Source organism: Balaenoptera musculus, chromosome 1, assembly GCF_009873245.2.
Source record: "Balaenoptera musculus isolate JJ_BM4_2016_0621 chromosome 1, mBalMus1.pri.v3, whole genome shotgun sequence".
Lineage (NCBI taxonomy): Eukaryota > Metazoa > Chordata > Mammalia > Artiodactyla > Balaenopteridae > Balaenoptera > Balaenoptera musculus.
In genome coordinates, this window is record NC_045785.1 from 75,987,653 (window position 1) to 76,013,912 (window position 26,260).

The 26,260-nt window shown below is 36.6% G+C and overlaps 1 pseudogene; it reads left to right on the forward strand.

Annotated features, from left to right (window-relative positions):
* The first annotated feature begins 1,280 nt into the window (after positions 1-1,280).
* The window catches only part of LOC118899152, a 50,426-nt pseudogene continuing 25,446 nt past the window's right edge, over positions 1,281-26,260 (forward strand).

The following is a 26,260-nucleotide window of genomic DNA, read 5'->3' on the forward strand; positions in this document are numbered from 1 at the left end:
AATGGATGGAACTAGAGAATATTACACTTTGTAAAGTAAGTCAGACAAAGACAAATATGATATGCTATCACTTATATGTGAAATCTAAAAAATAATACAAATGAATGTAAAACAAAACAGAAAAAGACTCACAGACATAGAAAAGAAACTTGTGGTTACCACAGGGGAGAAAGAAGAGGGGAGGGACAGACTAGGGGTATGGGATTAACAGATACAAACTACTATATATAAAATAGATAAGCAGCAAGGATACACTGTATAGCACAGGGAACTATACCCATTATCTTGTAATAACCTATAATGGAATAGAACCTGCAAAAATACTGAATTAGTATGTTGTACACGTGAAACTAACACAATATTGTAAATCAACTATGCTTCAATTAAGAAAATTTTTTTTTCACTTAGGTTTCTAAGCCAAATCACCCAATTTGGTATCATTTACATTTAAAAATCTTACATAATATTCCAATATTTATACTCTTGGTAAATAATTTAATAATAAAACCACTTTTGGGCTTCCCTGGTGGTGCAGTGGTTGAGAACCTGCCTGCCAATGCAGGGAACACGGGTTCGAGCCCTGGTCTGGGAAGATCCCACATGCCACGGAGCAACTAGGCCCATGAGCCACAATTACTGAGCCTGCTCGTCTGGAACCTGTGCTCTGCAACAAGAGAGGCTGAAATAATGAGAGGCCCACGCACCGCGATGAAGAGTGGCCCCCACTTGCCGCAACTAGAGAAAGCCCTCGCACAGAAATGAAGACCCAACACAGCCATAAATAAATAAATTAATTAATAAATTAATTAAAACCACTTCTAAAATTGAGAAACACCACCATCATTTCTGTTTCTATCAACTTTATTACAAATTTTATTAATTTTCACATAACTTGCTACAGAAAGTAATAAGCATTTGTCTACACTTAAAAAATTAACAAGTATAAAGTATAGAAAATGTATCCCAAGAAGAAAATGTGCAAAGTATTTTATAAAAAGATCTGATTTCTAGTAGGCTTCTTGATCACTTTTACAATAACATACAATAAAACAACTGTGTACCCAGAAGCCAAGTACATTCCCACTTTCCAAACACTGACCTTTATACAGTTAATATCCCATAATCAGCCAACACTGATAAAATATATACATATATACTCCTAAAAAGAGAGAGAGAGACAGAGAGAAACAAAGAGAGAAAGAGAGGGAACTGGACAGGGTGAGAAAGAAAAGCCTCTTGAACAAACCAAAGTTGGGATCAGGACCAACTCAAGAGGAACAATGGGGTTTTTCAGAAGTTTTGTCTTCCTCTCAGTCCTATAGTTGCTGCAGGGGTCCAATACTCCCCTTGTTTGGCTGAATAACAATGGCTATGAGGGCATTGTCATTGCTATAGACCCTGCTGTGCCAGAACATTAAACACTAACTGAACAGATAAAGGTAAGGAAGAAATGGAATTTCTCTTGTTTGAATTGTAGAGAAGAAAAAAGTTAGTAGTTAATAATTGCAATGGAAACTTCTTAGTACTCCAGGAAGTTTAAAAGCAGCATGGTACAGGGAAGACAATGCTGGAATGGGCAGTGGGAATTGAAGGTTCTATACAGCGTTCTACCCTGTCTCACCATAAGACCAAAGACAAGGCATGGGGCCTCCCTGATCCTCCGTTTTTCCATCTGTAAATTAGCAATTGGACTCGTCTGTTCCTTAAACAATTATTTATTGAATGCTTGCTTATGGCATGCCAGGAGAGAGAGCAGTGAATTTTTTTAAAGCTCCTGATCTTCTGCAGTATATATCCTTTTCAGATGATATAGATAATAAAAACATGTCAACGTAGAGCAGGCCAACGGTAGTAAGTTGCTATGCAGTGAAATAAATCAGCAAAGGGGGATAGGCAGTGTTGGTGGGACTGGGGTAGGGAGAAAATGTGGGTTACTGTTTCATGCAGGGTAGTCAGGGAAGTTCTCACTGTTTATGTGACATCTGAGCAGAGGCCTGAGATGAGTGAGGGAAGAGCCCACTGAAAACCTGGGGAGGGGACAGTAGGCACAGCAGCATGGAGGTGACAGCATGCTTGATGTGAGCAAGGAAACAGCTGTGAATGAGTAGGAGGAAGGCTGGGGAGAGCTGAAGTTGGAGAGGGAGCAGGGCCCAGACCATCGGAAAGATTTGGGCTTTTACTTTGAGTGAGATGAAACCCATAGAAGGATCTGAGCAGAGGCGAGGTGTGCTCTCTTCTGCTTATTCTGAGATCATTCTGATGGCAGTGTTGAGGAAACTCTGTACAGGGCTTCCACTTGTCCTTCATCCTGTATAAGCTCTGTTGCAGCACAGAGGTATAGAGGGACACTGGGTAGGAAGCTGCTGCAGATGAGAACTGATGGTGACTAGGAACAGGGATATTGTGGTAGAGATCATTACTGTGGTGTGATTCTGGACATATTCTCAGAGTATCTCTGAGAAATGTGCTGATAGTTTAGATGTGTGGGGTAGAGGAGGGGTGGAGGGAAAGTAGGAATCACAGAAAACTTCAGGGGTTTTGGCCTGAACACTTGGAAAAATATAATTATCATCAACTGAGAAGTAACCTCCAGCCTATTTTGGGAGCTCTCTAAAGTCCCTTTCCTACCAACAGCCAGTCCTCTGCACTCTGGCTTCTGGCTGATCCCTGCCCTGAGCCCAATCAGTTTGATGGTCTCTTCAATACATCAAGAGCACACTAGAGCAACTTCCAGAGAAAAGGAAAGGATCCCTTGGAAATCTTGAAGAATAGATCTACTGTGGTCTTAGGTCAGGAAGAATTGAGGAGGATCTACTTCAACATAAAAAATACCGTAGACTGTGGTGCTGCCAGCGACATGAAGAGGTTGACATCGTCATACAGCACCCAGTATTCCTCAATTATTCAGTGCATTTGATCATGCAGAATAGATTACCAATGAACGTTTCATCTAGCTGTTTCCTCCACTAGATAATAAGGAGGAACAATTTCTCTCATTAATCATAACATTTTTGGGTTTGGGATACTAAACAATATAAGGTGATATTATTTTCAGCTTGATGGCAGAGCAAGAAGCTCTGCCTATGATCAAAAAGCTCTGCCTCTCCTATGAATTTTTCCACTACTCCACTCGCTGTGCTCCCAACCCAGCTGCCTCTGCTGGGAGGTGGGAATATAGTGAAAATCTCTTCTATGGGCCATCGCCATAAACTGTTTTCCTCAGCTTGCATCAGCTAAGGCTGTTCCCTACTAGGAATTATAATAGTAATGATATCAATGAGTTTTATGACTGCCTATATGTACTTTATAACTCATTTCATGTTTGTGGCAACCTTAAAGATAGGTTGTAATAGTATATTAAAGAGATAATGAGGGCTTCCCTGGTGGTGCAGTGGTTGAGAATCCGCCTGCCAGTGAAGGGGACACGGGTTCGAGCCCTAGTCTGGGAAGATCCCACATGCCGCGGAGCAACTGGGCCCGTGAGCCAAAACTACTGAGCCTGCGCATCTGGAGCCTGTGCTCCGCAACGAGAGGCCGCGGTAGTGAGAGGCCCGCGCACCGCGATGAAGAGTGGCCCCCGCTCGCCTCAACTAGAGAAAGCCCTCGCACAGAAACGAAGACACAACACAGCCAAAACCAAAAATAAATAAATAAAATTAAATTTTAAAAAAAAAGAGATAATGAGACTGAGATTCAAAGCAGTCATATAAACCAGCCAAGGTTTAAGCCAGAGTATTAAGCTAGTATTGCAACCAAGTTTAGATGCTTCCAAAATCCATGCCATATATCATATTAAGCAATTCCTTGTAATGCCAAACATAAGTATTTGACTTTTGATGTAGGATTATAGAACACTGAAAGCTGTTAAATGTGAAGAATTAAGCTACAATTTTGGACTGACAGGTAACAGATTTCAAATTCTGAATCAGAAACCCTACTCACCAGTCAGTTGCTTTTTTGTATTAATGACTGAAAGTGAGAATTGCTTGTGATGAATGCCTGTTCATTTAGTCTACTCTCCCTTGGCCATCCTCACTTCTCTTTTTTTCCTATAATAATAGGACATGGTGACTACAGCTTCTACTTATCTGCATGAAGCCACAGAAAAAAGGTTTTTTTCAAAAATGTATCAATATTAATTCCAGAGAACTGGAAGAACAAAAGTCAATACAAGAGGCCAAAACATGAAAGCTACAAACATGTAAGAGTCAAAAATCTTCTCTTAAAAATATTTTCTCTACTGCTTCTCAATTTTGACCTAAATTACTCATTTCAGGGTTTTTTAGACAAATATTATCATTTCTATTCCTATGTTTTAGAAATCTTTTTAAATGTTCTCAGGTTGATGTTTTAGTCACACCACCTACCCTCCCAGGTAGAGATGAGATATATACCAAGCAGTTCACTGCCTGTGAAGAAAAAGGAGAATACATTCACTTCACCCCCGACTTTGTACTTGGAAAAAAACAAAATGAATTTGGACCATCAGGTAGGAATTTTGGTTAAAACAAATATTTTGCCATGATTCCAACATACAGCTTTATATCCATATTCAGTGCACAAGCCTTGGAGCCAGAGTCCCTAGGGTCAAATCCTGACTCCCCTACAGCTATGGGTGACCTTGGACAAGCGACTCAGCCTCTCTGTGCTTATTTCCTAAAAAAATGGTGAATAGAGGAGATCCTATCTTACAGAAATGTTGGGAATATTAAACTAGATCATCCTTGTAATTGTACTCAGTATGGTCTCTACAGAAATTTGAACATGGGATGGCCACAGTAAATGTTTTGCTTTAGGAACACTTTTTTAGATTTTAATTTTTCAGTTCTCCACTACTGGATATTAATCAATCTCATGCCACCTCCATGGAAGGCAGATGCGTGGCAAGCTGAAAAGGGCCAAGATGACAGTTCCTGGCCAATAGAAAACGCTCACAGGCTGTTAGTTGCTGATACTATTATTCAACACATTCTTTGAACCAGATGAACTTGTCCATAAGTGATCATTTTTACCTATAAACATGGCAATTTCATCTAGTTCAATCTAAGAAGTTAAGATTATTATTTCAAATGAATTAAAGCACATTATTTTTCAGGTAAAAATGAAAATCATTGTCAAAGGAGGGCCCAACCCACATGTCACTACTCAATGAAAGCCCTCCTGAATCCGTACAGCCCAGAACCACTTCTTCCTCTTCCACTGCCCCTTCAGTGAACATTCATTAAGTCTCTTATCTCTGTCAAACAATCAGCTAGTCATGGTCCTCAACATTGCCTGGACCCAATCTTGAAAGCTCCATCATCCTGTCCCATCCCAATCTTATCTCTCCCCCATACTTTGGTCTGACTATGTTTGTTGTACTTGGCACCTCTAATCCTTTGTGCCCTTCTAGATATACTTTCTTTTCTACCTGGCTTGTCCAATGAAGTCAGTCATGTCAGCTACAAGTATAAATAGCTCAACTCCCTTAGCACTCTTATCCTTATGTTTTACTCAACTTGCCGGTTGAACTGAATTTCTAGCCAGTTTCTTTTGGCCCCTATTAATATATTTCCAAGATTGTGAAACAAAATTGTAAAACTAATTGGTATCTTTAAAAAAATATGCTTTCAAAGTTCATTGAAGCCCTCAAAGCTACTCAATAATGTTTGAACTTACCTCTCTCAGCTCCCTTCTTATTCTGCATAGAAGCTGTTCTAAAGCTTCTACCACTTTTCTCAAGATCTCTAGCTACTCTTTTCAATCCCAACAAACAACAGAGGAACCTTTATTGGGAAAACAGAGCCCCTACTTCTCTCTGCTTCCAAACTCATGTCTACCTTCATTCCCCCCATCTCCACTTGTTAGAAGATATTATTTTCTCCAATCCTTAAAGCCAATTATTCTCTAGTCGTTAAAGGCAATGTCCCCATTGAGGACTGAGCTCTTGTTCTTTTCTCAGTCCCCCCACTTCAGCTGTTTCCCATTTTTGATTCCTCTCTTCCTCCCAGTCAGATGTTTTTCCCATAATGAGATACGTGTTCATAAGAAAAAAATCACACATTCTGCCAAATTATACCCTAAAACAACAGGTTTCTGGAAAAATAAGATTAGAAAAAGATTCCTCAAAACCTATTCAATTTATAATAATAACAATTACAAAAATAACAATAGTACCTAGAGAGATGATTTGGGCCACGCAGGCAACCTCTAAGTTTTGCTGCCACAACAGATATCAACATGCACTCATATAAAGTTGAAATGCTTTTTAAAAAGTAAAAATGGCTGGTGGAAACTTAGAAAATGTAGATGGGAATGGAAGGAATTCTAAGCCAAAGGCACTGCTTTTAAAACGGGCTTGGGAAGTAGGGCAACCTATTATCAGCTGAGAATGAAACAAGTCTGAGAGTAGAACTCTATGAGAAGAGAGCTGCAAGTGCAGGCAGCTTTACATTTTCTTATAATCCATTAAATTCCTATTACAGTAGTTGATATGAGGACTTTTTCTTCCATACCAAAGGTTATAATTCTACTCCCAATATTCTGGTAACCGTTGCCTAGGAAACTTAAACCAGTATCTCTAAAATTGAATGTGTATAGGAACAATGGAGGGATCTTGTTAATATACAGATTTTGATTCTCTAGGTCTGGAGTGAGCCTGAGATATTTCACATCTAACAAGCTTCCAGGGGATCTTGGTGTGGTCCACAAGGACTACATTTTGAGTAACAAAGACTAAGAGACAAAACATAAAATCTGCATAATACTTACATTTTCCTCCTATTTTCAGATCTCACATGAGCTAATCTGTTTTACATAAACATATCTTGTAACAGAACAGACTCTATTTCCTATCTCTCTGCATCTTCATTTCCTCAAAAGTTTTTACTCATTATTGCTAAAGCAAAAACTCCCCCTTATATTTCCCCTTATTGCTTCTTCCTGCAACTCAATCTGTTGATTTATCTATATCCTTCCATTCACCCTGAATTCTTTGGAAAAAAAGTTCTAATTATATCCCTTTGTCTCTAAGCAGCTCCAAGTCAAGGACAATATATTACTCATCTTTATATTTTCAGGTACATAGTACAGTGCTAAATATATATAATTAATAATAGAAATAATTGTTATATAATGAATGCTACCTATATGCTAAGCACTTTTAATGAGTCAATTCATTTCAACATCACCACAATTTTTATGTTTTATAGCAGTGTTTCTCAATCTTTTTTTCATTATTGCCCACTGGAGGAGCCTTTTTAGACTTTTTTTTCTGAATGCCTCCCGTGACATTTTAATACCTCGCATGTACTGTATATCTACATATGTTGCCAGGTATTGAGCTTAAGAGATACACACACCATTGTAATTCCTAAGATTTATTAACCCCAGGTACCAATTTTTGCCACTTTGGAGATAATTTCGTCCCCAATGAGAATGCATTTTACAGATATGAAATTGAGGCATAGAGAGGTTAAGAAACTTGTCCAAGGATACACAGCTGAGAAGAGGCAATAAATGTTGAATGAATAAGATAATAATTGAAAAATTGGGTGGATGTATGGAAGGATGAATGATACAAAGAAAAATATTACATTTCCTGAACTGAAGGAGGCTCGCAGTCTAATTATGTTATTTATGTCAGTCTCCCCTACTATATAGCTACAGGTACCCAAAGCCCAGTGTATTTGGGCCATAGAAAATGCTCTAGAAATGTTTTCTTGATTTAACATGCTGTGGAATAAAAAATACACTTTATAGTATACTGTAATGTCATGTAATACAAAGAAATTATAAACAATGGCAGTCATTAAAATCCAAATAATTGTAATAGGAAAAAAAGGCCTTTAAAAATATTTGAGATAAATTTGGTCACTTGAATTATGATCATGTATTTGAAATATTTTCCCACAGGTAGAGTGTGCGTCCATGAGTGGGCCCATCTCCTCTGGGGAGTGTTTGATGAGTACAATGATGATGAGCCTTTCTACAGCGCTAAGTCAAAGAAAATTGAAGCAACAAGGCATGACTATTTAAATTGTCTTAAATTACTTCAGGCTGTAACTTCTTGTTTTCCTTAGTTGATTTCTTTCAAAAGCCATTTATTCACTTTTGTGCCAATGCAGGTAACAGATGCTATATCACAAAACAGTGCTTTTCTGTTTTGTTCGAAAAATGTATCTTAAAGTAGCTGGTTGTCCATGTAAAATATACATAACTTCAAGAACATTTGGTAGCCAAGTTGACATATTTTTCACCCCTCTACCACAGCTGCCAGAATTCATTTGCACTGAAGTTTGTGCTCTGTGTAAAGGTTTGTATTACATGCTAGGAGATCAAAATTACTTACATTAGAAAAAAATGGGGGAAAATGGGTAAGAAGAAGTGGCAAAGGCAGGCTGAGTAGGAAATCAACCAGTTTCAAAGAACCAAACAGGAATTTCTTGGGATTTAAGGTTCACTTTGAAATACCAATCTAATATCACAGTTAATAGGCAATCCTCTGGGTTCTGAGATGAAGATAGCAGAATAGTTTGAGGATTGGTTTAAAATTAGGTGCCATCAATGTTAGAAGCCCTACTGGGGCTGAGGACTAGTCACAAATGTACAAGCTGAAAGATACATGATTTCAAGGAAGGCCCCCATCGCATCAGTTTCAGGACACCTATTTTAAAGAATATTACATTGATTACCTTTGTTTACATCATTTTCCCCCTAAATGCCTAGTCTCTGCTACAGAATATTCATCATGGTTCTTAATATAGATAGCACCATATGTTCCCTGAGCTTGGGGGCAAGAGAAATATAGACATGTTTAGGAAACTCCCTAAATGATTGAATGAAATCTAGTTATCACTTCCTGAATTTGAACTGGAAACACATTTTAAAAACTGGATATATTTGCATCCCAGCATATGTATTGTAATCACTGCCACCTGTGGCCAATTTCATACAATAAAGCATACGTCTACAATGCTCCCACCATTTTTTACTCTATGATCTGCTGACCTTGGCAACACCTCACTCTTTGTTTCCAGCCACAAATTCTTTTGAATAGCAATGTTCCTCAATAATCACAACACCTGTGGTTGTGACACACCCATTCTCTAGAGGGGTAACTTCTCTAAGGACAAATCTATCTTTAAGCTAAGGTGATATTGAGAGTAAATGGGTTTGCAAGTTCTCTCCTCCAGACGCCTACAGTCCATTTACTGTCTCAAAGCCACCAGGAGAAATGTTTGAAAAAGGACTACCTCCAGCCATTTGAGTCTATGCAAGACAGCAGCAGCTTTAATATAAGCAGAAAACTCAGTCATTGTACATATCCGTAGATCCCATTGAAAACTTCTTGAAAAATAGATAACTGCTCTGGTAGAAACCCTTAAACTTTGCTGTCAGAATATTATGTGTATAGTACACAAATCAGAATAAAAACCTTTATATAAGGATCATTGTGGATAGAAACACTTAAGATTTTCAAAAACTGTTAATGGTTAGGTTGCTTCAAAGACTAACTGTCATATTTTCAGGTGTTCTACAGATATTACTGGTATAAATAGAGTTTATAAGTGTAAAGAAAACAGCTGTGTAACTAATAGATGCAAAACTGATTCTAAGACAAAACTGTATGAAAAAGATTGTCAGTTCTTCCCTGATAAATATCAAACTGAAAAGACATCCATAATGTTTATGCAAGGTATTGATTCTATAAGTATACCAATCATTACTTTAGATTGTATATTTACAATCAAAGGGCCTGTCATCATGTTTATAAAATATCTGTGCAAGTGACCTGAGGGACTAGATGTATTAATATAGAGTTCTTTGAACATTGGCTGCTACATAGTAAAGCACTTAACTAGTGTTATTTATTATTATTACTATTATTATTACTATCATTGTTATTGAAAATCTACATTGCTATGATATTGACTCCTCAATGAATCATATTTCATTCAACAAACAAAAAATTTGCAGAACAGATCTTAATTTTTGTCAGGTATGTACTTATATCTTTAAATGCATTGTATATAAAACTTTTTTCATCATATTAAACTTTTAGATCATTGAATTCTGTAATGAAAAAAACCATAACTGAGAAGCTCCAAGCCTACAAAATAAAATGTGCAATTTCAGAAGCACGTGGGAGGTGATCAGCAATTCTGAGGATTTTAAAGACACTGTGCCTATGGTGGCACCACCTCCTCCGCCCGTCTTCTCATTGCTGAGGATCAGTGAAAGAACTGTGTGCTTAGTTCTTGATAAGTCTGAAAACATGAAGGTAAGTTTCATGGGGAAATTTGGGCAAGTGTTGGGAGGAGATACCACAGATCAGAGCAGTGATGAGGCTAGAAGAAAAGTGTGTAAAGGGGATTGGCTTCAATGGCCTAGGAAGAGAGATGAGAGCCCTGATGGGTTACCGAAGAGCCAATTCCAACCAATCCATTGGTGGAAAAGTGGTGGGGAGAGGTAAAGAGGAATGGGCAGAGGTAGGGATTTGACCTCTCAGGATTCAGCTGCACGTCTGGTAAGTCTCACCCTTTAGGAAGTCTAGTCCCCAGTGGATGGGGAGATTTCACTCACTAATCAGAGTCCATCCACTACAGTCCGGATTGATTCTGCCAGCTCTGGGGAGTGGTTTCATTTTGAGACAACTGGTACAGAGGCCTTAAAGAATAATTACAGTCTCTAAGTTTTGATTTCAACCCAAACCCCACCTTACCCTTCAGCTCTTATTTGTGCAGTTTATAGCCCAAAATCAGCTCTAGTTAAAAGTGTGTGCTCTTTTCCATACTATCATATGTCTCATAATACATATAACTATATTTTTCAGTTTTAACAACTCAACAAATTTATGATTGCTTTACTTAAAAACGCTAATTATTGTTCATCGAAAGTTCTTACGAACACACATTGTATGTTATCTGTTATCATTTGCCAGTCAAAAACCACTTGGTTGTTTTCCTTATCCTTTTTTATTCAGGGTTCTAATCGCCTAAATCGAATGAACCAAGCAGCCAAACATTTCCTGCTGCAGACCATTGAAAATGGATCCTGGGTGGGGATAGTTGACTTTGATAGTACTTCCCACATCAAAAGTAAGCTAATCCAAATAATAAGCAACAATGAAAGAAGAAAGCTCTTGGAGAGCTTACCTACAGAAGCTTCAGGAGGAACATCCATCTGCTCTGGAACTGAATCTGCATTTCAGGTGAAAATTGTTCAGCAAAAACAATTGTTCAGCAAAAAAAAAAGTTTGGCTTTCTTAATTTTTAAGGATATTTCTGTGTTAATTTCTACTATACATATTTCTGCCTAATTATAACATAATTAATTCTAAGAAGCACAGTCCTAAGCATATAGAAAGAAGTTCAATTAATTTTCTTAATGAATCAGTTAATATGAATAAATTGATGGATGAATAAGCGTCTGTAAAGTCCCACTTTTGCAATTTTGTCTTGTTATCATGCAAAATTCAGTGCTCAATAAATGTTTCTTAAATAAATGAATATGCTAATGCAGCAACAGTCACCAATTTTTAGAGCAATAAACAAGTTTATGGTATGATTCCATTTTGGGCCAATCCTCATTTTAGTTTCTGTGACATTCTGTTAGGGCAAACTGATGTTAATCTGTTAAAGCAGATGTAGCAGGCACTATTACTTACATTTAGGGTAAAGAATACTGGTCAGAACATGAGTTTTGAGATCACAGTACTGGCTCTATTACATATTAGTCATGTGATATAGGCAAAATTTTCAGTCTCTTTGGACTTTCAATGCCTTATCTATAAAATATAGGAAAATAAGAATGCCTATCTCATAGGTTTATTGTAAGACAAGTGAAATGATACATGTTCATACTTAGAACAATATTATATTACATAGCAAATATATAATTCATAATAACTTATCATTATGAATCTTATTTTTATCCCAATGCTCATCTTGAGCTCACGATTAATATCAATTGTGTCATTTTCCTGCTTAGAAATCCTGTTCCCTCACAGTCTGTAAAATTAAGTCTGAATCCCTCAGTCTGACGTTATTTAAAAGCTTCTCATCCTCCGATAAACTTGCCCTCACCTCTCTTGCCAGCCTTTTTTCTCAGTTCTCCCTTTCCAATGCTCTATGCTCCAACCAATTTACTGCACACATTGTTCTCCAAGCCTCCATACCTTTGCCCACGTAATTCCTCTGCCTAAAGTGCTTCCTTCTTTCCTATCTTTGCATGTTAAAATTCTACCAATTCTTCAAAATCCTTGCTCCTTAATGTAACTTTTCCTGCTACTCCCAGCTCTATTTAATTTCCCTCTTTTATGAATTGTGTGGCATTTTAGTGTAGATTTCTAACATGAAGTCCTGGGTTCAAACCCCAATTGTCACTTCCTGGTTTTGCAATCTTAAGCACAATTCTTTATCTTCCTAGTCCTCAATTACTTCATCAGTAAAGGGGATAATGAAAGTTAGCACATAGGATTGTTCATGTTTTTATCTATTCAGCATATGTTTTTGTCTGCCTGTTATGTGCCAGGCCAAGTGTACAAGACACTGGGATATAATAAATTCTCTGTTCTGGTGGACGATGCTATTTCAGTGGGGAACAGATAATGAATAAATAAGAAAAAATTTTTAAAGAAATGCAATTACAGATTGTGGAGAAAGTGTTGTGAAGGAACCAAACAAGATAATGTGATAAAGAGGTACTGGGAAAAAGAGTGGAACTACCTACTTTAGGTAGAGAAGCCTCTCTGATGGTCATATTTGAGCTAAGACTAGAAGGATGAGAAAGAGCCAGTTGTCAAAGAAGAAAGGAAAGTGCAAAAGTCTCATGGGAAGGGGTAGAAAAGAAGTGAATTATTCTAATAAATGAGAGAATTCAGTGATTCTGAAGTTTGGTAAATGAGGGAATATGAAATGTCGTTTGCAAGCTAGACAAGGGCTACCTCTTTCAAAATTTCAAAACCTATGATAGGAGTTTTGGATTTTATTTTAAGTACAACAGAAAACTACTGAAGGGTTTTAAGCATCAGAGAAATGTGATCAATTTATGCTTTAGGAAGATGACTCTAGTTGCGCTGGTTTATGAAGATGATGACTCTGGAAGATTACAGGGAGCAAGAGTCATAGCACGGAAACAGGTTGGGAGCTTGAACTTAGGTTAAATGACAATGTATAAAACATTTAATACACAGCAAAGGTACAGTAAATGGTAGTGGTGTAATAGTTTGTTATTACTCCTGAACTGTAGAATATTCTGGCATATATATTAGTTGTGACTTTGTTGCTCATCTCTATACCTTGCCAGTCACTGACCCAAGACTCAATAAATATTTTTAATTGAATTCAATTCTTTCCATGAATGCAGAAACCATGTAGTTCCTGCTGAATCCCCAGGACAGCAACTGATACATTGTGAGTGCTCAGTGAATAGACTAATCCAAGAAAGGGAGAGGTGAAGCAGAGAGAACTCCACCTTTAGATCTTCATTTTGCACTCAAATGTATAGGGGAAGTGTGATGAAAATGCTGTATAAATGCTGTAAATGTATAAATAATTTCCTACATTTTGCAATATATACAAGAGGCATTCCTAGTCTCAAAATATGCCAAAAAAAAAAAACCCATAATAAAGGTGGTTACATCATTCCCTGACACTAGGTCTATAATGAATTTCTACATTCATTTCTACAAAAAGCCCTCTTTTGCAATTTTATATATACCTCTACTCTTTCATTCTATGCCCATAAAAACCCCTGCTAATCCATCATGGCATTTTTCTTCCTCTTGGTTTGAACTCAGTTTCTTAAAATAGTGTGCCAAGAAGTCACTACTAATTAAAATTGTCAGAGAAGTCAAAATACAGTTGCTATATTGGGCTAAGTTCTCTATATTTTATGTGTCAGATATATGATATTAAAAAATCTGAATTTTCACACTTTAGTTAAGGAGTTTGATGTAGGAAAGGGGTTCAAACCACATAAAGAACTCAATAAATATAATTAGTGTATTCTTTGACCACCGTCTATGTGCAACAACTCTGTGCTAATTACTTTGGGAGGTAAAACAGAAATTATTTAACAAATACCTAACCTCAAGATGCTTAGAAGTTTCCATATCTTTTATTTAAGAGCTACTGAGGGTTTTCTAATTTGAAATTTGTGAATTACTTACAATTTTTTTCTAAAAGGTTATGCATTGACTTTTTATATTGTGGTTGATATTTAATCCATTTAGCTATATATGCAACTGACTTTATGTACCAAAGAATTTTTCAGAGGATAGTTTAGTCAAAGAAAGCAGATAGGTATTCAATGCCACCTACCCAGATTCTATTTTTGATGTCTGGTTGATCTGAGTTCCCTAGGCTGAATTGTCATTGTCATTTAAATGGGAAGATTGTCCACAACTCTCTTGCCACATTTGAGCAAACATTCCCTGTGGCAGGTGGACAGAAAATTAAAAGTCGTGTAATTCCCCGAGAGGTTGATTATAGACTCTATTATTTTAAAGCAGAGCTTTTCTCATCTATTCTGCAGTTTTGTTTATTTCCTCTAAATTTTTTTCCAGTTCCCCATGAGTTCATTTGATTTAGGGGTACCTGATAATTAATAGTCTGAATTATATTTGTAGGTAATGAGAGAAATATATCCCCAAATAGATGGATCTGAAATAATACTGGTGGCTGCCGGAGAGGACAAAAATGTAAGAAATTGCACGGACAAAGTGAAACAAAGTGAGGCCATCATTCATTTTATTGCTCTGGGACCACATGCCGATCAAGCAGTCATAGAGATGAGCAATGTAACAGGTAAAATATGACATACATTCTAGTCCTTTGATAACAATACATAAATGTAAAGGCTGACAATTGGACAACTTCTCTTAAGCTCCTGCTGTGCAGGTGCTGTGCTAGGAGCCTGGGACCAGAGTTAAACCAGACCTGATCTCAAGGTGCTCACAGTCCTATTGGCTGGAGAGACAAATAAAACTAGTAATCAGATAACATTCTTCCATAACAGGAGACATACATAGGAGTCAAGCACTATGTGAGCAGAGGGAGCCATTAATTCTCCCAGGGTTGAATAGAGTCAGGGAAAGAAGGCATGAGAGATGAGGTGACTTTTGAGCTTGGCCTTGAACAAGATGTTGGAGAGAAGTTTACTGGAGGAAAAAGGGATGAGAGAAGAAGATCAATTCATGAGTAAAAAAAAAAATCATGTTGGGATGACAATGCAAGGCACGTTGAAAGACAGTGGGAAATCCATGAGACTGGGGTAGGAGGGGGACAAGATTAACAGAAGCTGAGGCTGTATAGATCTAAATAGAAATGAAATTTCTAGGTAAACATTTACTTTGGTAGCTGTTATCTTAGATATACAGTCGTGTGATGAAAATGGACTGCATGTTTTCAATGGCTTTTTTTTTTTAATCTGGAAAAGTATTTCTTTCACCTCAATTTTTTTTTCACATCTTTATTAAAGTGTAATTGCTTTACAATGGTGTGTTAGTTTCTGCTGTATAACAAAGTGAATCAGCTATAAGTATACATATATCCCCATATTCCCTCCCTCTTGCATCTCCCTCCCACCCTCCCTATCCCACCCCTCTAGGTGGTCCCAAATCACCTAGCTGATCTCCCTGTGCTATGCAGCTGCTTCTCACTAGTTATCTATTTTACATTTGGTAGTGTGTATATGTGAATGCTGCTGCTTCTTTTTTTTTTGATTTTATGTACAAATTTTATCTCCTGGAGTCTAAATATCTTTTTTTTAAACATCTTTATTGGAGTTTAATTGTGGAAACTTTTGGCTGAAATGCATCAAATAATCATAGAATACTAGAAAGATGTTATAATTCCATGTATTAAAATTCACAGACTTCCCAGCCCTTGAGGGGAATTATTCACTTTTTCAAAAGATACAGTTCTATCAATGTTGGCCTCCAGATTTTCCAACCAGTGTTGGTCAGAATCAGAAAATTAGAAAGGTTAAAGAGCTGCTATATTGAGATATCCTGACAAGAGCTGACAATGAGGAGATGGAAAAATGGTAAGCAATGGAGACAAGACCACAAAAATGACTACTTTGGGGGTTACTTGAGACAAAATAAATTACGATGGCCATAAAAGCACTTTAAAAATTATGGGCGTTTGTACGACCAAGTATTTAAAAAGCAAATATATATTTGGTAACATTAAAAGCCAATTTGAAAATAAATAGCATTTGCAAATTCTACTTCTTAAATGTAGTAGAGGATACATATTTTAAACTGTCAGGATGATTTAGTAATAACATTATGAGTATCAATTACTGTATTAAATTGGCTTTTAAAAATAGGTTTTATAACTTTTTTCTTAGATTTACCTTCTGGAATAGTTTGAATCAAGATAAAGCTTGTTTCACATATTGTTTTTGATTTTTTTAAACATTTTTATTTTATATTGGAGTAGAGTTGATTTACAATGTTGTGTCAGTTTTAGGTGTACAGCAAAATGATTCAATTATACATACATGTATAATTCTCTTTTTCAGATTCTTTTCCCATATACGTTATTACAGAATACTGAGTTTCCTGTGCTATACAGTAGGTCGTTGTTTATCATCTGTTTTGTATATTGTAGTGTGTGTATGTTAATCCCAACCTGCTAATTTATCCCTCCCCCACCTTTTCCCTTTGGTAACCATAAGTTTGTTTTCCAAAACTGTGTTGAATAAAAGTGGCAAAAGTGGACATCCTTGTCTTGTTTCTGATCTTGAGGAAATGCTTTCAGTTTTTCACCATTGAGAGTGATGTTTGCAGTGGGTTTGTCGTATATGGCCTTTATTATGTTAAGGGAGGTTCCCTCTGTGTCCACTTTCTGGAGAGTTTTTATCATAAATGAGTGCTGAATTTTGTCAAAACCTTCTTCTGCATCTATGGAGATGATCATATGGTTTTTATTCTGCAGTTTATTGATGTGGTGTATCACACTCATTGATTTGCATATATTGAAAAATCTTTGCATCCCTGGGATAAATCCCACTTGATCATGGTGTATGATCCTTTTAATGTATTGTTGGATTTGGTTTGCTAGTATTTTGTTGAGGATTTTTGTGTCTATGTTCATCAGTAATATTGGCCTGTAATTTTCTTTTTTGTGGTATCTTTGTCTCGGTATGGTATCAGGGTGATGGTGGCCTCATACAATGAGTTTGGGAGTTTTCCTTCCTCTGAAACTTTCTGGAACAGTTTGAGAAGGATAGGAGTTAGCTCTTCTCTAAATGTTTAATAGAATTCACCTGTAAAGCTGTCAGGTCCTGGACTTTTGTTTGTTGGGAGTTTTTTAATCACAGTTTCAATTTCAGTGCTTGTGATTGGTCTTTTCATATTTTCTATTTCTTCCTGGTTCAGTCTTGGGAGATTGTACCTTTCTAAGAATTTGTCCATTTCTTCCAGCTGTCCATTTTACTGGCATACAGTTGCCTCTAGTAGGCTCCTATGATCCTTTGTATTTCTGTGGTGTTAGCTGTAACTTCTTCTTCATTTCTAGTTTCATTGATTTGATTCCTCTCCCTTTTTTTCTTCATGAATCTGGCTAAATGTTTATCAATTTTGTTTATCTTTCCAAAGAACAAGCTTTTAGTTTCATTGATCTTTGCTATTGTTTTCTTTGTCTCTATTTCTTTTCTGATGTTTATGATCTCTTTCCTTCTACTAACTTTAGGTTTTGTTTTTTCTTCTTTCTCTAGTTGATTTAGGTGTAAGGTTAATTAAAGTTGTTTATTTGAGATTTTTCTTGTTTCCTGAGGTAAGATTGTATTGCTATAAACTTCCCTCTTAGAACTGCTTTTGCTGCATCCCATGGGTTTTGGATCATTGTACTTTCATTTTCATTTGTCTCTAGGTATTTTTTGATTTCCTCTTGATTCCTTCAGTGATCCATTGGTTGTTTAGTAGCATACTGTTTACCCTCCACATGTTTGTGTTTTTTCAGTTTTTTTTCTTGTAGTTTATTTCTAATCTCATAATGTTGTGGTCAGAAAAGATGCTTGATATGATTTCAATTTTCTTAAATTTACTGAGGCTTTCTTTGTGGCCCAGCATGTGGTAAATTCTGAATAATGTTCCATGTGCATTTGAGAAGAATGTGTAATCTGCCACTTTTGGATGGAATGCTCTATAAATACCAATTAAGTCCATCTGATCTAATGTGTCATTTAAGACCTGTGTTTCCTTATTGATTTTCTGTCTCAGTGATCGTCCATGGATGAAAGTGGGGTATTAAAGTCCCCCACTATTATTGTGTTACTGTTGACTTCTCGCTTTATGGCTGGTAGTATTTGCCTTATATATTGAGGTGCTCCTATGTCGGGTGCATATATATTTACAATTGTTATATCTTCTTCTTGGATTGATCCCTTGATCATTATGTAGTGTCCTTCTTTGTCTCTTATAACAGTCTTTATTTTAAAGTCTATTTTGTCTGATATGAGTATTGCTACTCCAGCTTTCTTTTGATTTCCATTTGCATGGAAAACTTCTTCCATCCCCTCTTACAGTAAATTTTTAATTAAAATCAAGACTTTAATATGAAATTATTCACCCAATTACCTGATGAAATTAGAGTGTATGTGTGTGAATACAATAGTAAATGACTTAAAAGTAGAAAACAAATTATACCCAAAAAAGTATGTCCAAAATTATGCTTTAATAATGTAAATAGATATTATTTACCATTTAATAAACCAATGCATAAAGTTAACCCACTACATGTTTTTCTAAATATATATTACCTTTAATTTTTATGGATGGGTAATTCAGGGATTATCTTACGTATTTTACCATGGATGTAAATCAGATTTTCACATAATGAAAGTAGTAGCACTAAATTATAATATGAAATCAAGACCAGAACAAGACTCTGAAGCTCTTCGTGTCTCATTTCCTCATTTGGAATATGAAACCATATGATATTTCTGAGCTAAAACTCCTGGACTCACTATGAAGTTTTCAGCTTTTGAAATGATCAAAAAGACAGTAAGAAAATTGTGAATTTCTAGCCTTTCTAGTTATGTGAATCAAGTACGTATATATAAATTGAAAGAAGGACTGTGAACAAATAGCACTGGCATATGTAACAATTGTTTCTTTTTCTTTTCCCATAGGGGTTAGATTAGAAATAACATCAAAACTTAATAATGTTAAATTTCCCCTACCAAAGTTAGACTTGTCCAATAATATAGCACCCATTATTCTAGGAACTCATTTAAAAATATCATACTTCCATGCCCCCCCTGCCCCACCACTTCACACCTGTGAATAGATTCAAAGTCAACAAATGCACTTCAGAACTTGGCTTGTGGGAAGAAGGAATATATTTTGGAAAATAATTGAACAGGAGAAAGACAGTGAATAATCATTGCGTATCTATGGATCTAGTTCTTCTCTTGACTCTTCAACCATTTTTTTCACTGGCTTTCTATTTTATCCACCCTTCTGAATTTAACTCCTTTTCTCAACTTCTGTGTCTCAAAAGCACTATCACTACTTAGATTCAAAAACTTTGAGAAAACTTCGTTTCTTCTCCATTCATGTCCCATTATAATGTCAATGCAGCCTGTTTCTTTCAAAATATATTTTACAAAAACCTGTTTCTCTCTATATCCATTCTCACTGTCTATATCATGTCACTTTATGCCAAGACTCCTATATCCCATCTTCTAGTTCATCAAATCACTGCCTATATTAAAACTTGCCAATGATCACCTAAGTAAACTTATTTTCCTCTACTCTCCAATATGAGAAGTGCAGAAGTTGTAGGATATGGGGGTAAATGATATATGCAGATTGGTCTGGAGATCTGGTTTGGAGATACCCTGCAAACTGTTGTACAGATTGGTCTGGAGATCTAGTGTGGCAGAAAATAGAGTAAAAACTGAAGGAGAATAGAGGTCATTTCTGAGGTTGTCAACCTGGTTGACTAAAGAATGATGATACCACAGACTGAAACTGAGAAGCGAGGAGGGAGAACTGATTTCAAACATATTATTTGTGTTGTGTTTGAGCCTTGGTAACTTTGACTAGCTGGTGGGACATTTAAGTGGAATTCTCAAAAGGCAGTTAAAAGTGTAAGAGCAGAATAAGGGAAATCAGCCAGAAAGGAAATATTTGCATAAAGGTGATGCTCAAAGTTTTGAGCATGGAGTTCTCAAAGGGAGTGGAGGAGCCGGTTGAAAATTCTGCTCCCCTCATTTGTATTATCTGTAGTAAGTTCTTAAATAATGAAAATTTAAAATTAAACAAATTTTGCAAGATTAATTTAGATTCATGAATATGATGGGTAGGACTTCGTAAAAGATGTTGGCCAACTAGATGCCTGTTACAATAACCAAACATAAGTTGATGGGAACTTGGATTTGGGTGGTGGTGGCCACTGGAATACAGAGGAAAGGCTGCGTCCCACTATTTACTCAGTTATGTTCTCCTAGTACTCTTATACAGCCAAAGCTCTATTTCTTTATTAGATCTTCCTGGTAGGAGTCTAAAAAAGCTATTCACATTCAGATTTAACTTGATAATAATAATTTTCCCACTCAAAGACTTTACAGAAGACTGAGATTTTTGTCAAAGCAATGATGTTTGAAGGGTAGAATTCACTCTCTTCCTTCAGAACTGAAGTGAGGGTGGGTTTAGGACTGAGTTGAGCTACAAGTGATACTTCCCAGTTTTCCTGAAATGACATCCTCCCAGGAAACACCTACTTGGTCACTGGATAAAGTTGACTCTTCCTAAGAACTATCCACAAAGATTTTGAAAAACTTCTTCTTCAGAGTCCTTCTCAGAGAATGGTCCTATCTTTCATTTATTTTCTTCTCAGGACTGCAATTTACATAAAGAATAGATTGCCATTTCTGTATTCTTCTTGAACATATTTACTCTATCATATGGGGCTATTTACTCTATCATATGTGAAAAATTACTTCAATATTTCACATTGGAAAGATCAGTGAAAGATTTTCTCAGTTATTTGCTAGTCCTCATTTTTATCTTGAGGCCCTCCTCATTATGTCTCTACTCAAATACTCTAGGCACCAATAAGTATTTTCTTTTGAGTCACCATTAAGATGAGCAAATACACTCACACAAGTGCATGCATACACACACATTCACACACACACATGCCCTACAGCTAATTCTTCTTTGAGGTTGTAACACCCTTTAATGCTAAAATCTGGAGTGTTTGCTAAGACAACTAAGAAAAAAATAATAAAGCCATATCTCCAATTGTGAAACCCATTCTCCTGCTCTAATGTTTTTATTATAGCCTGTCCTGTCCTTAGGCCCTATATTTCCACATTTTCTGACTGACAACTGTCACATCCCAGTCAGCTTTCAGAGAGACTGCAAGACTACGGTAGTATGCCATATTTAAGCTTGTTCTCAGGCCAGAAATTAAGAACTATGCAAAAAAGAAAAAAGAATAAAATTACTCTCTTCCCCAGTTATTGATTTTTAAAATATATTTAAACAGCTTGAAAGTAAGTGATTAACACTCAACAGTAATGGCTGGATGAATGCTACTGTAATAATTGATAGCACTGTGGGAAAGGACACATTCTTTCTTGTCACATGGGACAAACAGCCTCCCGTTATTTCTCTCTGGGATCCCAATGGAACATCAATGGAAAGTTTTACAGTGGACAAAGATTCCAAAATGGCCTATTTCAGTATTCCAGGAACTGCAAGGTAAGCAATCAGCTTTTAGACTTCTTCTCTTTAAAATTTTTTCAAAAGCTTAAAATAAAGTGTTTAATATCATACATATAATCTTAATTGAGTGCCAATAATTGTATCATCTTCAAAGTTATGATAAAATAGACTGTGCTTTCTACTCCTGTGTAATCCTAAGAATTAGATGGGAGGGAAAAAGAAGAAAGAATTTATATATGAGGAGGAAGGAAAAAAAGGATAAAATACAGGTTGGGCAAGAAGCACTTTGAAGACTAATTGTGGGGAGTCTTTTCAACATGGTGTATAAGTCATTAGAGCCTCCTTCCTAATTAAGCCCAACCAGGATTATACAATCTGTGCACTCTGAGACCAAAGGATAAAGGCCAAAAAGAAGGGAATCTTTCAAGATTTATATTTCCCACCAGAGACTACACCAGGTAGAGACATTATGCATGACATTTGGCTAGGTCCCCTGTCTGAATTGCCACAGCACTCATCTGTGGGATGTTGTACAAATTTGCAAAAACCTGTTTATTCTACACTACATTTATAAGAATTATACTTTAGAAATAGATAATGGACACACAGAAAATAGCTTGGTATCTGATATTTCCATGGAATTTTTAGGTGGGTGTTTGGACTTACACTCTTCAAGCAAAAGCAAACCCAGAAACATTAACTATAACACTAAATTCTCAGGCAGCAAATTCTTCTGTGCCTCCAATCACGGTGAATGCTAAAATGAATAAAGACACAAACAGCTTCCCCAGCCCAATGACTGTTTATGCAGAAATTCTACAACGGTATATACCCATTCTTGGAGCCAATGTGACTGCTTTCATTGAATCAAATAATGGGAATACAAAAGTTATGGAACTTCTGGATAACAGTGCAGGTAATTCATAGGCTTTTATGAATAAGCCTCTATTTTTATAACTCAGGGTATGTTATGGGTCCCTGTGGCAGTGTGGGGCAGAGAGACAGGCACCAGAAGAATGGATGCAGATTATGGATAAATAGCAGGACAAGCAGGACATTCTATCCAGGTAAAACCTACGAAGTGATTTGCAAGTGTATTGCACATGGTAAGCACTCCATAAAGGTTGTTATTATTGTTTGTCATCTAGACAACCAATGTCTGTCATCATATAGAAAGGCCTCATTCAAGAGATTGAGGCGGCATAAAGAACTCTAAATAAGCGTTTCTTAGGGGCACATGATTAAGAAAACCTGGCCAGGAAGGGTGAAGCATAAGTAGTCAGATGAAGTTAAGTGGTAGAACTCAGGCTCTTATCAAAGAAGGGATGACAGGCAGGAGTAATTTCCAACCGCTGGAACAAAGTGCACATATACTCCTAGGGAACTAAGGCCCAAGAACAGGTAGTCCTGCCAGAAGAGAGGAGGGATCAGCACAGGGGCATCAGATTTCAGATCTGTCTCACAAGAAACAAGATATAGTGTTGGCCATGCTCTGTCTCCTTGGTCTGTGTGGATGAGTGGTGCTCAAAGACGTTTTCCCAGACTGGATTATTCTGGGAACTGAACTTTCTTTTGAGGGGTCATTGAGCAAGGAAAAACCCAGTATGGTAGACAACTGTATTATCACAGATTTCTATTAATATCTTTTGCAATGTAATTAATTCAATCATTTTATAACACTATCCTCAATTAGAGTTGGTCCTGAGAAAAACTTAGAAGGTGAAATTGGTCTTTGGTACAGCTTCAAATTCCCTACACTCACACTTCAGTGCCTTCATCAGATATAACTATGTTTTCCACAGCTATCCCCTGCCTCTTCTTCCTCTTTTCCCAATCCCTTCCATGCTACATTAAAACTTACCTGCATTTTGTTACCACTGCTCAAGGTTTTAATGCTGATTACTTAGTTAATTTGTAATGCTTTCACCTAAGAAAGTAGTGGTACTAAAATGATTTAGAGAAGTGGTTCTCAAACTTTAGTATGTATAGGCATCACGTGAAGGGGTTTGTTATAACACAAGTTGCTGGGACCCCTTCCTACTCCTAGAATGTGCCCCAGAAATGTGCATTTCTAACAAGTTCCAGAGAGATGCAGATGCTGCTGGTCCAAGGACCTCAGTTTAATAACATCTATCTTACAGAGTTAAAACTCCCTGAGTAATGTGTTAGAAATTTAGTGAATAATTCCAAGGCTCGTGATAACAGGTTATACAGATGATACAGTATTCTGAGCTCCCTAAAATGTTTATTCTAATAGTAGATGAAATTTCCCATTGTCAGACCAGAGAGTTAATGAATCAGCAGAACAATAGCTGTAAGAATGAGTCTAGATAGGTATTTTGTAGTTGACTAGGATGAGAACTCCTAAGCAAAGGCATTTTCTTTAGTGGGGCCCTTTTGATTTGAATGGAGAGATAAAAGAAAGCAATACTAAAAGTAAGTGTTTAGATAAAGTAAGCAAAAGTATGCTGTTTGGCTGAGAAATCAATAAGAAGGGTACCATAATAATCTGAATACAAGGTGACAAGGGCCACAAAATTGAGGTATTTATTTTACATATATATTTATCTGTGTGTGTAATATATTTTTTTATAATACCTCAAAGATATCAATTCAATAAGATACTGTGTTCTGGCAGAGCATAAAGGAAATATTCTCTAAGGGGTCAGTTTGAAGATGAGAGCCCAACCTAGGGTATATGCTTATAAAGGCCATATCCTTGAGTTAGAAAATGCATGAATTTCTCTTTTTCTTTGCAGTAATAACTTATTCCTTCATTTCTATAACAAGGTGCTGATTCTTTCAAGAATGATGGAGTCTACTCCAGATATTTTACAACTTATAAAGAAAATGACAAATATAGCTTATAAGTACAGGTTCATGGAGAAACAAACACTGTTATGAGAAGCTTAAGGTGTCCACCAAATAGGGCCACATATATACCTGGCTGGGTAGTTGATGGTGAGTAACTCATGATATCTGAAATCCAGTGCTGCTTGAATAATTGTCAGTTGATAAAATTAAGACTTCAAACATATTATAACTCAAAATATAGCTTTTCATATTTCTGAATTGAAGTTCTCAGTCACACTGGGGTTTGCCTCCAAAGTAACCTAAGCTTTAGTACAGTGTCTAGTATCTAGTAAGCATTCCATAAATGTCAGTTGTTATTTTATTAGTTTCAAGCACCTTTCCTACATTAATAACAATAAGCCTAATTTCCACTCAAGCTGAATAAAACAGGCCCTGATGTCCGGAGCCTAAATTCAAGCCAATGGTAGAATTTATCCTTCAAATTACATATGCTGTAAAACATATGAAAACATTCATTTGGAATGTTTTTCTTAAGTCAAAAGAAGAAGAAAACGTGGATTAAGGTGATGTTAAGGATTGAGAATACATTCTTGGTGGAGTGACATCAGGGAAAACGGTAGAGTAGGAAGTGCCAGGAATCCATCTTCCTACCTAGAGAACAACTGTGCTGGCAGAATATGACTGATGTAATGTTTTTGGAGCTCTAGAGTCATATTTAAAAGCTTGCAGCTTCCAGGGGAAGGCTTAAATGAAAAATCATGGTTAATTTTGGTCAGTTTCAGCTCTTAGCCTAGTAGTGGCTATCCTGCCAAGGTTACCCATGGCAGGTAACCTTGCCCACATTCCTGGAGTGGTTTACATGTGGCTTGTGGGAGCCAGAGTGGACAATAAAAATATGTCCTCCAAATATCACCAGTTATACTTCTGATCATGGAGATGCAGATGCAGAAGCAGAGCGCCATTGTTGCCGCCCCCTCTGGTTGAAGTGACTTCCAGGGGATTTAAAGAGACAGAATATTTTTTTCCTTTCATTTTTCCTTTTTACCCTTTTTGGGGACCAGCCATTTAAGAATTAGAATATTCAAGAGTAACCACATGCACAGGGAATCTAGAAAGTCACCACACATGCCCAGGGAAAGATGGAGACTCAGAAAAAACCTGAGAAGACTTAAGTTTACACCTCAGGCTGATTGCTAGCCCAGAGACACCCTACAACAATTTCTTAGAAACAAAAAACCCAGGAGAATGGGGAGAATCTGATTTCCAGAGTTACCACATTATAAAACTCAAATGTCCTGTTTTCAACATAATATTGCAACACATACAAAGATGCAGGAAATTAAGAATCAGTCAAAGGAAAAAATATATCAAAAGGAATTGTCCCTGAGGAAGACCAGATGGCAGACATATTAGATAAAAATTTTAAAACTACTTTTTAAAAGATGCTCAAATTGCTCAAGGGAGTCAAAGTCAAGAAAACAATGTATGAACAAAATAAAAATATCAATAAAGAGATAGAAAACATTAAAATGACCTCAAAAGAAATTCTGGAACTGAAAATTACAAAAACTAAATTTGAAAATTCTCTGGAGGGATTCAAAAGTAGAAGAAAGAACAAGAGAACATGAAGATAAAATAATTAAAACTATTGTGTCTGAAGAACAGAAAAAAAGATTGAAGAAAAGTGAAAAGAGCCTAAGAGACCTGTAGAACACCAACAAGTTGATCAACATACCAACAGTGGCAGTCTCAGAAGGAAAACAGATAAAGGGGCAA